We start from the raw sequence: 13,636 nt of genomic DNA on the forward strand, positions 1-13,636 counted from the left end.
AATGTGGTGAACATTTTAATCATTTTCTGGACTGCATTGATTAAACACAACCAGATTCTTATGCCAGCGGCTGGAGTATAATTAAAAAAGGTGGAACAAAGTGTAAATCATACTTGCTATTTGAAATATGCAGAGCCAAATAAAGAACAGAAAGGTGCTTTACTAACTGTCAAATATATAAATGTATGTGTGTATATATAGACATACATTTTACATCATTTAAGTCATCTAAATGACATTTTGAGTTACAGCTACAACCTCACAGCAGTGATTCTACCGATTTCCTCCGCCTCTTCCTCATCCTGCCATCCACTCCTTCTGCTGCAATTGAAAAACATATGCTTCAGTTGGTGTCCCCGGTTGGCTGGTGTTGGTCTTTGGAGTGTTTGGGTTCATGCCCAGTAGTTACATTGTGTTGAAGACAAAATGACCACAGGGAAAGATGCACTCAGGACAGGGCCAAGAGCCCCCAGGCCTGGGACCACACACACAGGGTACATGGTACAGACGCTATGGCAAGATACAGAATAGAAGATATGTAAATGATTTATCTCTTTCTTACTGTGATTTTCTATGTCTTTGTGGAAAGCTCCATTCAAAGACTAAAGTTTGCTGGATGTGCTGGAAAAGTATGCAGAGACTGAAGTGACCCAAAGATGCTCTCTGCCATCTGTGCTGTGTTATATGGCTGGCACTACTGTGTAAATGAAGGGGGGGTCCACAATTATTCTACTGCTGAGACAGAAAAAAAATAAAGAATGCATGTTTTAAGCATGACATCAAGGCACAGCTGCAGTTGCTGCTATCTGCACCTGTGGCATAAAGAGGAGGAATGAACAGAGTAAACATGCAACTGAGTGCTGAACCTATCTATCTATCTATCTATCTATCTATCTATCTATCTATCTATCTATCTATCTATCTATCTATCTATCTATCTATCTATCTATCCATCCATCCATCCATCCATCCATCCATCCATCCATCCATCCATCCATCCATCTATCTATTTGCACAACAGGAATAATTACAGCCAGGGCAGTATGCAGGATTTTAGACATAGAGACTCACTCTGAAGTCGCCCCAACACAACCATACCGCCCCCCTCTGAAAATATTTAACCAGACTCTCAACTAGAAGCCTGTGAAATTTTCATTTTTTTTTAGTATTTTTCAACTTTTAACTTATTTACTTTCCATTTTAATATTTTCGAGGTGTACAGGCCAGTGCAAAATTATAAAAAAGCAGCACTTATGGATAAAACTTATCAAACTTCTGAAAGTAACATGAACGTTGGCATTACATTACGGTAACTGCTTTCTAAAGCACACCAATTCAAATGCTCGACACACCACAAGCTACAATATCAGTTAATGTCATCCTCATAACATCAAAGATTAATGTTGTATTATGAAAAATTAACATAGCAAATATTAGCTAGGTAACTAGATTTTGACCTACATTATGTGCAACTTAACTTTAATGTGCATGCGAAGATCGTAAGAGGAGTTTTGAAAAGTAGACATCTCTGTGTTTTTCACTTCATCATATAGATTTGTCTTTTTTTAGATTTTGGTACAAAAACATATGGCCAGATGTGGCCAGAGATTATTTCTGGAAGAGGCGTCTTGTTCTAGGTTTTGTTCAGTTATCATTGTATCGTGGTCAAAAACAGGTGGTGCTTCTTTTTCTTGTGGAGTGGAGGTGCACTCTCCCGGCCTACACTCAGTCCCTGAGCAGACAAGTTGTAACAAAGGTATAAATAGTATTACTTAGTTTTACTTACCCCTGCATTTATTCAATCATTTATTGATTAAATTATTGCCCCCACAGGTAGTCAAATTTAAACTGCTTTAGTCTGTGAATGTGAAATACCCAGGATGTAAAATTTTCAAATGTAGAATGTGAATTCCCCCTAGAGACAGTTGCACTAGATGTTAGTAAGTTCAAACAGAGAGTTGAAGTGAAACAGGAACCTGTGAGTAGACGTACAAAAACCTCATTCAAAATCCCATTGCCTTTTTCAACAATGCTAATAATCAAAAATTTGTTGTGTGGTTCACTTCATATATAAGTGGATTTTGATTAATTATCTAATATTGTTGTTAATCCAATATTTCTTTTAAACAGGCTTTATGATACCAGAGTTTTCATAAGCCCTTGACCATGACCAGCACCATCATGGATCGACAAAACAGGCAACGCCATGAAGAAGGAATATTGAATTGAATTGAATTGAAGAGTCAGTTTCTGAGGGTGAGTGCTGTAGTAGTATTAGATATCAATCAATTGATAACCAAAATGAGAGACTACACTGAGATAGAGAAGCGAGTGGTGGAAGAGAGACTAGCCTTTTGATTTACACATCACAAAGTTGAAATGGGTTGGACCACACAAGTGAACACCGGTGAGGTTTTACGTAGTTTTCTTCGGAAACCAACTGACAAAACAAAAGTTAGCTTCCTAATATATGACAAGTTTTGACTGAAGGGTAAAAGAGGTAGTATATGAAGTATGGTCAACACTTGTTCAAAACACTGTTTCATAAGTTAAATTTTTAAATTACAGTAGGCTACACATAGTCAAATTAATATGTATAAAATTACGTAATGTTGTGCTAATAAGGTTAGCCAAGTGGCCAAATTGCATCTTTTAAGCTAGTTAGCATTATTCTAGCGTTCAACATATTTAAACTGCTTGAATGAGACTCTGAAACTTTTTTTTTTTTTTTATGTATGTAGACAGTATACAAACATTCATTTACAAAGCATTGACAGTGAACTTTAAAAATAAAAACGAAATTTGGAAGCTATGTTGAACTACAGCTTGTGATGCTGGAGTGATCTTCTGATGAGCGTTAGCTTATGTGGCTAGTTAATTTCTTGTGGCTGGAGGGTGCTTCACAAGTTCAGAAAGTCTTATCTAGCTTAAGGCATTCCTCAAGTTATAATGGCGCAACTCAATGTGGTAAATCCCGAGTGAGCTAGTGACAGGATTTAGGAATAGCTGGTCCCTAAAACCGCCGAAGTACAATGACCTCGGTCACTACGGCTCTGACGACAGGAAACAGTCACATTCAGGGTGCGGATGGGTATGTGAGAATTGCATTAAGACTGATATCTGAAGCTATCCTTTAAAGTTTTTGCTGAAATAACATGACAGACGGGAGGGGGAGTAGAGTCGAGCCTAAAAAGACCGATATCACAATCACAAATCGTCTTTCTAGAACATTCCCACTGTCCCGTCTCCATCAACCGCAAGAAGTGTCTCTCATCTCCGCTGTGCGCGCGCGGGCCCGCGTGAGTGAGCGAGTGTGTGTGTGTGAGTGTGTGAGAGGGAGAAGTGGGCAAAGGCTCCGCCTCGCTGAAAAAGCGAGAGAAAAAAAGGAAAAGCAAACTGATACACACCTCTCAATTCTGGCAGGAGGAAAAGAATAGGAGTGTTTATGAAGCGTATAAGTAAACAGCAGGATAACCAGGCACACCGACAGCCGAGGCTACTTCCCCCCGTAAAAAACGACAGCAGGCACCGTTTCCCAGCGCCGGAGATTGTCCCGTTGCGTTCAGGATTAAGTTTTTATGTCATCTAAAGGTGGATCATTATCTAAATCCGAGATAACAAGCGAATTTGCAATGCGTAGCCAGCGATGCTATTTCTGGAGCCGACGTTTGAACTCTCAGTAAACATCCAGTCGAGGTAGGATTCAAGATTATTGCAAAGGTGGTGTGAAATATTTCAGTGTGTGTTCCACCGGGGTATAGTTTTAAAAAGATATACTCGCGTCGCTGTCCATGTGTCCCTGCGCCATCAGCAAGGAGGGACAAGGGAGGGTGGGATTAGACATGAGGCGATACTCACTTCATAGAGATGAGGGAATTGGCTTTACCAAGTTCCTAATGAGCTGGGCAGTTAAAAGATGAACATATTAAAGATCCAAGTGCGATCAATTACGAGTGAATTCCTGTGAATATTTCAGGGTTCCATTTGAAATCATGGAGAATTTTGAGACGTACTGACAGAGTTGGATCAAAAGTTTGGTACAAGTGTGTTTCTGTGCAGTTGCGACATGTCTTGCTAGCATGTGTGTAACCAAACAAATCCAGTTTGAACTTGTCGTCTGTAGCCTACTAATTAATGAGTGCTTAATTAGGGACCCAATCAGGCCTTCATATGAGCACCTGCACATGTCGAAACAGGAGGTTAATCCGTCCATTTCTCAGTGTGGACAGGCTGACCGGGCAGTAGTGGTTCTCCAAAGCAACTCTATCCACTCTCCCTCTTCTTCCTCCTTTTTTTTTTTTTTTTTTTTTTTTTTTTTTTACTGCATTTGGAGGCTCCAGTGGAGGAAAGCTTCAAGTGGAGGAGGAGGAGGGCAGCTCCATTGTCTGGTCAGAGAAGGGGTGGGGATTGAGGCTGTATGCAGATGTGCTGCTGGCAACGGACATCTGCTCTCCCCCCGTGGGCATTGTCACAACAGGCAGGGGAACTTAAAGTGGAGCCTGCCCGCAGAGAAAAGGCCTTTGTGAATGGCATGCAGACCATGGCCCACACCCTTCCAGAGGCGAATGTTTGCGTTTGAAACTCCACATATATTAGAATATCTGATCATCTCAAAGGGTCTGCTTTGACTCAGAGATTATGTAGCGTCTTCACCCCAAAAAGGCATCAGTTGCTGATGATGCAGCAGATACAGTACTTCATATGTTGTCATTGCTTAGTGGGATTTCCTTTTCCCCAGCTCTTTCAGTCCCACCTGCATCTCCACCTTCCCTGTTCACCTCCCCAAATCCGCCGCCTTCGTCTCCGCTGGGGGTTTAACTTCTCCTCACGTCTTTGTGGCCTGCATGTGTTCAGATATGAAAGCTGACCTCCCAAGGCAAACGCATCACAGGCGGCATCAAAATGTACATGGCAGCTCCTATCAGGCCTTTTGATTTATCGCCGTGGAGGAAAATGCCAAGAAAGTGAAAAACCAACTCTTAAATATTTATGATACAGTATCATGCACATGGCTTGTGCTTGATGGTAGCTATCAGCATTGATGCATGTGTGCGTGCATGTGTTTGTATTGGAAATCAGGAGTCTCATTTGCCTCCACAGATATTCCCCGGTGACTGGTGGAGTCAGTGTGCTGTGATTACGAACATGATTTGTGCTTGTACAGAGCACTGTTGTACATGGCTGATCTGCTGTACAACATGCTTGTGTAGGGACTCATTTGTGTGTTTCTGCTGTATTATAACACGCTGGATAGTGGAGAGACAAGCTGGGGAGCAAGTGCACCGATGCAGGAAGAGATGATGAAAACACAGGTGCTGTCTCTCACTTTGCTCACCACTCGCTCATTTGGCATGTGGTTTTCTTTGGACAGAGAATGTGGTTATGTGGTTATATTCTGTGAGACTACCATCTTGCATTGCTGCCTTGTCCTTTTTTGTTGACATGATTACTTTATAAAGAGGAACAACTAGAAGCAAAAAAAATAAATAAAAAATCTGAATCGTGCATTAGCTGCCTGTTTTGAAGTCATGGAAGCAAAGTAATTACAATTGGTTAATCATATTCTCAGAGCCTAATACTCCACTTTAACACAGTAATTTGGACGTTGCTGAAATAGCTCTTGTGAACTCCTCTGAGAATTCACATAATGGCCAAGCCACTAACGGCTTCTAAAAGTTCCCATAGGAGTTGGTTTGAGAGGATTTTACTGTCATGTGATTGTGCTATGCATTGTGGAAGGAGGTAATGGGTGTGAAATTACACTGTGCCATCTGCAAGACGCTGAAAATGCACAGCCTGATGTCACTGCAGAGCAAGGAAGATTTAGAATCTGTACCACAGGCCTTTTGACGCGCCTGCAAATCATCTTTTACTGAGTAAATCTTAGTGTTTGCCTTTCTTTGTGTTAGGGTTTTGTTTAAAGAAAAGACATTCATTCAACTATAGCCCACGAGCCAGATTAGCTTTTGAAAGTTTCATAGTTTCTTGATAGAATGTTAGAATGTGAAACATTGCTCTTTGTTTCAAAGAGTCCTGCTGAATTTCTGTCACACAGATCTTTAGACATCTGAGACTTAAGATCGTATTAAGGCTTTGATGTTGAAAACAAAGATCGTGCTGTGAAGTAGTGCACTTCACAAATTGAGAACTGTGTACTTGAGCAGCATTAGGCAACAGTTGTGCTTCAGTTAGTCTTTGAGACACGGTTGTACTGCATGTCATGCCGGCTCGTAATAGTTTTGTCTCAAAGAACAGACACTTAAAAATCTTCTGTGTGTTTAGTGTAATTGGTGCACTCCTCGAATTTTCAGCACCTGTTTCTTGCTTGTTCTAACACGCTCTGTTGTGTCTCAGTTGCTTCTGAGTCAGTTGTTTTTGTGTGTGGTTTTGAAGGATAGTTTTGGGAGAGTGGATGTGGACTGCACCAGACAGCAGCAGGTGTCTGATTCTCTACACTGATAAGGCCTGTTTGCACAGTGTACTCAAAAGATACAGGACGCTCTGAATCCCTCTGTGTTTTGTGTGCGTGTGTGTGTGCGTGCGTGCCCGCGCGTGTATGCACTCTTGTCTGCCAGTGATATAATACATACAGTATGGAGAATGAGATAGATCCTCAGTTGTTTGCTCTTAAGTGCAGCCAAAGTCAGTTTTCATACTCTCACAGCTTCTCTGCAGCTTGCTTCTGCCACATTGGCATCCTACAAGCTTGTTTGTAAGCTTTGCCAATCCAAAATAATGTATTTAATAGTCATTCCCAGTTCAGCTGGCATAATGGCCAGAAAACAAGCAAATTATAGTCCAGGGTTTTTAATTGAGACAATCAAACATAAAACTGCTGAATTACATCCACACATTGTTGCCAAATATGAAATATAATATCCAAAGTGGGTGGTTATTTGCATTAGATTTTCATTCTTGTGTCTATTGTGTGTGGCCACTGCTGCATCATTTACCTGCTTTCCATGTACCTGAATGTATAAATGTTTAATGTTCAATTTAAAAAGTGTTTAGTGGCTGGAGTCTTGTTGATGCAGTCTTGCAGCTTGTGCAGAAAACGAAGAGCAGGCTTTGATCTTAATTCTTCAAGATCTTTCATCTTTCGAAAATAAAACTTATATTACAAGGGCAGAAATAATGATGAATTTCAGAATTGATCCCATATTGTTTGATTAATCAGTTTGACTTTTGCCAGAAAATAGTATAAAATGCCAAAAGTTCCAAAAGCCATCTTCTCATTGCTTGTTTTCTTTCTACAGCATCTAAAACAAAAAGATAGGTATAACGATATAAGACAGAGTAAAGCAGAAAATATTTAAAAGTTTGAAACCAGTGAATATTTCTGTTGTTTTTATCAAATGATTAATCGATCAAACATCACATTTTGCTAGTGTTTTTGTTCAGATGGAAGAACAAAAAGTACAGTAAAGGTTGTGTTACTTGTTAATGAGAATACTGTTGTCTTTACATGGAGGACATTTTGACATGTCTCTAGGGATGCATGTATAGAATGGAGTCACTCTTGATATTATTAGTAAGACCTGTGCTAAAAGGTCTGCCATGAACAAGGCAAATCATTTAAATGACTTCAGCCTAAAGTAAAGTGAGTGTGGCTATGGTATGTTGTGGATGCATAAATGAGCATTTCTCTAAATTATTAACTCATTATATGATTGGAGCAAAGTGCTTGAGCAGCCGTGGGGGAACAGTGGAGGATGTTTACTGTTCCCTGTATTTATGGCCATGAGAGTTTGCTCACACCACTTGGCTGTCTAATAGCCTCCCACCTGGCGTAAACCATCACACTTGGAGTCCCTGCTCCTCCTTAATGACTTGCCATTTTTGTCCAAAGAAGTCTTAATTGCGCTCAACTGCATGCATGGACATTATGCCAGAGATAGATAGATTGTGTGTGTGTGTGTGTGTGTGTGCGTGCGTGCGTGCGTGCGTGCGCGCGCGCGCGCGCGTGCAGGAGGGATGAGATGAGGATAGATGAAGGAGCACAGTTTCAAGATCTAAAAGGGATGTAATACACTGTCTTTCTAACATGGAAAAGTGTGTGTGTGTTTGCCAGCAGGAAAAAAAAAAAGAGTTGATCTTCTCCCACTCACCTCCCCTCCTTCGCTTGGCATAGCCAGCGCTGCCATTAACTTTCATGCAAACCACAGAGGATTAGGAATGAATAGTGGCACCGTCTTCCAACTATGTGTGCATGTACATGTGTGCTCGCGTTTGTGTCTGCGTGTCACTTTTGCAGGAACTAGCAGAGACAAAGCACCATCTGCACGCAGCAGGCTGTCCTGACTGCCTGCTCCTCTCGCTGGGCCAGAGAAGGGCTTTCTGTGAGCATTGTTATGAAACCGACTCTGCTGCTGCTGCTGCTGCTGCTGTTGCTGCTACGCTGCTTGTTAATGCTGACAGCTAATAATGTCCTCCTGGATGACTGTGCCTTGCTGGAGCCAGAGAGGAGAGATGGAGACTAATGAAGAGAGGCAGGAAGTGAAGGAGAGAGAAAGACAGAAACAGATAGAGAGTAAGATACCAGTGGGGTGTGCAGCTCTGTCTGTCCAAGCTGGTGAAGTTTACTGAAGAGGATTACACACACACACACACACACACACACACACACACACACACACACACACACACACACACACACACACACATGCAGACTGAAAGTACAGGCATATGTATTGTGCTTTATTTCCTCCTTTTTTTTTGTTCCTTCCTTCCTGCTCGCTCTCTCCTGTCTCAGCGTCTCAGGGGGGAGGTGGCATGAGGAGGAGGAGGAGGAGGAGAAGGAGGAGGAGGAAGGAGGAGGAAGGATTCCATTGTGTCTCGGCAGAGCCCCTATTCCAGCCAAGCTGACATAGACTTGTGTCAGGAGGATCCATCCTGCTGATGTTAGGCAAGCTGTAAACTGAAAGAGATGTCTAAAATGCTGAAGTGGGCGCTGGCCAGTGGAGAGGTGGCTCTGTTTGTTTGCCATTCTGCTGAGCACCACTTCGCAGAGAAAACTTTTCTGCCCAAATTTGCTGACGGAGAGAAAGAGAAAAAAGAGTTGGGGTTGGGGTTTTGGGAGTCACTTCTGGGCACACAGAGCCTTGTCCATTGTGGTTCTATGACATTGACATTTGGAAATGGTGAGGGGGAGAAAAGAGTTAAAAAAAAGCTTACTTTTTTCAGCTGTCTCTTGCCATACAAACCGTTTTGCCACTGCTCACAATTCTCAGAGACAGCAGTCATTGAACCTTCCAACTACATGAATATGCATGATAAGTCGGCTCTTCTTCTCTGCCCTCTGAGCTGTATTTTTTTTTCCACCCAGAGACCTGTCGTGTTGTGTTTGATTGGCCCTGACATTTGAAAAGGTCCTTGAATAAAGAAAAAAAAAAGTTGTTTATGACAACTGGAGAACTCTCCTTGCAGCAGAGTAAAAATGGCATTTTGAAAGGAGCACAGCTCCTGCATATTTAAATGCTAATGGCTCTGTGAATGTGCAAGCTAATAGGATGTTTCAATCTGGAGTAGTGCAGTACGTACACTTTCAGTGTGCAGGCACACTGTCTGAGTGCTACTTCTAATAGCTGTGGAAGGTGCATCAGCTCATTTTATTAACTGATTATGTAGAGTCTGAAGTTTTTTTCAGAAATGATCACTTTCTTTTTTGTGCCAGCATGGAGATTATCTCAACAAATAGGCACAAAGAATAGGCTTATAGTCAGAAAAACCCTGAGGGAAATCGGTTTGTGAAATTCTGGCATCTGTGGCGTATTATTGCAATGGTTATGATGCAGATAAAGTTTAACAGCTTGTTTTACAAGCTTGCTGATGCTGTGTGGTGGAGTAGGGCTGCTTGTCTAAGACGGGGCCCCTGGGGTTCTGGCTGTGCAGCCCTGTAGTGAGGGGTCGGGTCCTTGGTTTATTATGAGCTGTTTTGTTAGCAGTAGCCGACCACAAGTGCCACAGATCTGCCTGGACTTTGACCTGTTTGTGGAGTATTTGGTCTCATAGTCCTGCTTGCTCTCATTGTGTGGACACAGGACAATTGATGATGTCATTAGATAAGAATTTGTATTTAATTTGAGCCTGTCCCACATTTTACTTAAAACATAGGTGTGGTAAGCTCTGCATAAAAAGTATCACAGTCATTCTTATTTTATACCATTTCAACCCATAGTTGATAGTTGATTGTTTTATTTGATAGTGGAGCGTCACATGAATGATGGGTTTAAGGAGGTGGGATGACACGCCAAGGTCCCGGTTGATTTCTTATGATGTCACTACTGCATGACATGAATTTCAGACCATTAAAGGCCTGGTCACACCAGAAAGTGGCACAGCAAAATTCATCTATGTCTCATTGTGAAATACTGCGTTCAAGAAGCTTGGCGGCATTGTGACAGCTTACAGGGGTCGTTCATAAACTGCTGCATCTGCTGAGCTAACAACCACTGTAACATGCTAGTGCCAGTCGGTGACAATAGTTCCTCCAATGGTTTACTGCTTGTTGGCATTTTGTTTCCAGTATTGTACATAATTTCATTCAATAAAGAGAGTTGTTTGAGGGGAATAAATGTTCTCTGAGCTTAAGGTTGCTAACTGTCAGCACAGAGCAGTTTGTAGAAGGGGTTGAATTAAACACAGCTAATAAGCTACATAGCCTTTTTTTAGACTTTGATTTTAGACTTCAGCTTACTATTTCTACAGAAGTCAGCACTGTCAAGACTTACCTCTATGAATTTGTTTGCCCAAAGTTGAACTCGACGCAGAAAGCATTTGTGGATTTACTTTGCCCCCATGAACTAACCCACTGATCATGTCGTTTAAGTCACAGTGAATTATTTTTGCTGTGAAATTGTGCTGTTTTTAATGCTAGTTTTTCCAAGCCCTTAGGCCAGTAAGATCATTTTTAATGACTTAAGTTTATCCTTGCAGTCGAGGTTAAATCTGTCTACATACCACGCTTTCATGCATCCAACAGCCTCTTTACCCACATAAATACTGGCAGGAGTCCAAACAGGGAAATCTGGCAGATGTCCATGAAACCATTTGACTCCTAAACCACACTGTTAAGTGAGAGACTGCACTTCCCATTGATATGAATGAGCAGTGGACATCAGTATGTCCGCTGCCACAGAGCATAAGCGCTCATACACACTCACACATGCTTGCACAATGTCACACAAAAGCATTTACCTACTTGTTGCTGTACAGAGAGCTAGACAGGCTAAGCTGTCATCCTGCTTCTCATCACTCATCTGGGGTGAAAAGCGCCATATTATCTACTCGTTGCTTGCAGTCACGGAAGTGTTGACAAAGTGAGTGGCGGAGCTGAGTGATGGAGTCTTATCACTCCAGCTATCTCCATTATGAATATGGATATTACCAATGTTTGGTGAGCCTGAGGCTAATTCTTTGATTCCCGGCTGCTGTGAAGCTCAGTGGGATGGTTGGCTTTTTAACTCGTCAGCTTGTTCGCACAAAGACATGTTTGATTTTCACCCGTATGGAGATGTTTGATTCCTGATCCTGAACAAAAAGGATTTACTGTGGGTTAATGTTTCACTGAGCCAGAGAGAAGCCACAGACTCTCAGTCCCTCCTACTCAGTCCTCTGAGAATACTCCCCTCGGGACTCTGTGTGAGGTTAGAAATAGGTGTCCCTGGGGTTTTCAGACAGCTTTAGCACATGCTATTTAAAGACATAATGCATGTGTATGCTGCAATCGTTTTATTCTTTCTACTACATATCTGACATATCAAGCAGACTCTACTCTCTATAGTAAATATGCAACATTTAGCGAACAGGATTTTGTTCCAAGACTAAAAGTGCGTGCTGCTTTTTATTTATAGCTTCCAACATCTTTTGACCTAAGGTGAACATTTTTCCAATAATGAAGTTTTGTGCCATCAGGGGAGAGGGGAGTGCATTAGTACGATAACAGAGCCACAGTTCATTGGTATTGCCTTGTCAGGGATTTTGCTGATGCATGAGGTCTATGTTTTACCCACAGCCATACTGAACTCGCTGTTTAAAAAGCAGCATAGCCAAATTGGAATATGAAGAAAGTGAGAAGTTCTATAACGCCATTCAGACATGCAGTCAATGCAGGAAAGATATGCACACACACACACACACACACACACACACACACACACACACACACACACACACACACACATATATATATTTTGTATTTATGTATGTATATATTAGTTGTTAAAAGGGAAATGCTGTATGAATTCAATGTACCATTAATTTTATTGTGTAGTGTTTTCTACCATTTTTCCTTGTTTTGATCTTGGCTTGAATCTGCCATGAGAAGAATGTTTTCATTTCCCTGTACACAATAAGCTGAAATGATGATCAACTTGAAACGAGGCTATATGTTTTCCGGTCCTTTCAGCCTCAGAGGAAGTCTGAACTCCTGAAATAGTTCAAATAACTCAAAGAACAGCATTTTGTTCCACTTTGTACCCATTTGTCCATGTCTTTTCTCCCTTTGTTAAACCTCATCCCTGACCTTTCTCCTCTCTCCTTTTTTTTCTCCTGCTAAAGTCTCATTCCCTTATTTTCCTGTGAATATCAGTTGTGCCTTTAATCCGTCTCTGCCCTTATCTTGTCTCTTTTTTTCCCTTCAGTTTCATCTCCGTGTGCTCTTGGTCACAGGTGGCTGAGGAGTGTGCTGGGTATTCTTTCCTGTGTTATTCTGTGTTTCTTCTGTTTGATATCTATTGAATACCAGCTGCTGTCCTTGGTCATGGAAGCATGCCTAATACACAAGTACATATTCATAAAAGCAGGCGAACACACATATACCTAGACACAGTCATAGACACGCATGCACACATGTATGCAATGATGAATTGGCCTCATGATAAGCAAGCTGTTAATTCAATAAGGAGGCTGAAAAGACTACTAGAAGCATGGTACTCATCAGAGGTGGAGTAGAGAGACAAAACCTGCTGTCAGTGAAAGGAGGTTTTTTCAGGTTGCACACTGACAGAAAATGTTCTGTGCAGTTAGTTTTTATTGCTGAAATTATAAAGCCTCGCAAAGGAACGCAGTTTCTTAAAGATGGCTTGCTGATGCACATCGCCGTGACCACAGTCGCTATCTCGCTCCCCAATCTTCCAGCCTTTCATGCTGAGTAGAGTTTTTCAGAACCCCCTCCCTGGAGGCTGGATGCAGCCAGACACCCACCTTGGCCCCAGTTCCCAGCCGACACGTCTGTGTTTTTTGGTGTCCGTCTGTATATATGTGTCTGTGTGTGTGGGCAGCAGCGTTCAGCGGTGTTCTCACAGCCCAGCTGAGACTGACAGATGGAATCATTTCACACACAGACAGAAAGGCAGGATACAGGAAACCGGGGTGTGTTTAATAGTCCTGGCGCTGCTCTGGTTGGAATTAATCTAGGTCAGTGGCATTCAGCTCATGGGGAGTCGGCCTCTGGGGCAAGCTTGACCTTTCCTTAACCCCAGTTACTCAGCTAACTTACAGTCTTCTTACCTCATGCGTAGTTTGCTGTTAAAGAACCTGACATGATGTTTATGCTTTGTAGTGTTGAGCAGATTACTACTGAACCTGTGTGCAATCAGAGCACAGTGGCTCCTTCTAGCAGCCCAGATGGCTCACA

The 13,636-nt window shown here is 41.9% G+C and overlaps 1 protein-coding gene across 1 annotated transcript in view; it reads left to right on the forward strand.

Annotated features, from left to right (window-relative positions):
• The first annotated feature begins 3,375 nt into the window (after positions 1-3,375).
• The window catches only part of ctbp2a (C-terminal binding protein 2a), a 65,402-nt gene continuing 55,141 nt past the window's right edge, over positions 3,376-13,636 (forward strand). The window contains exon 1 of the mRNA XM_070977315.1: positions 3,376-3,696. The gene's annotated coding sequence lies outside the window, so the exon portion shown is untranslated. The remainder of the gene's footprint in view (positions 3,697-13,636) is intronic.

Source organism: Chaetodon trifascialis, chromosome 13 (assembly GCF_039877785.1).
Source record: "Chaetodon trifascialis isolate fChaTrf1 chromosome 13, fChaTrf1.hap1, whole genome shotgun sequence".
NCBI classification, from domain to species: Eukaryota; Metazoa; Chordata; class Actinopteri; order Chaetodontiformes; family Chaetodontidae; genus Chaetodon; species Chaetodon trifascialis.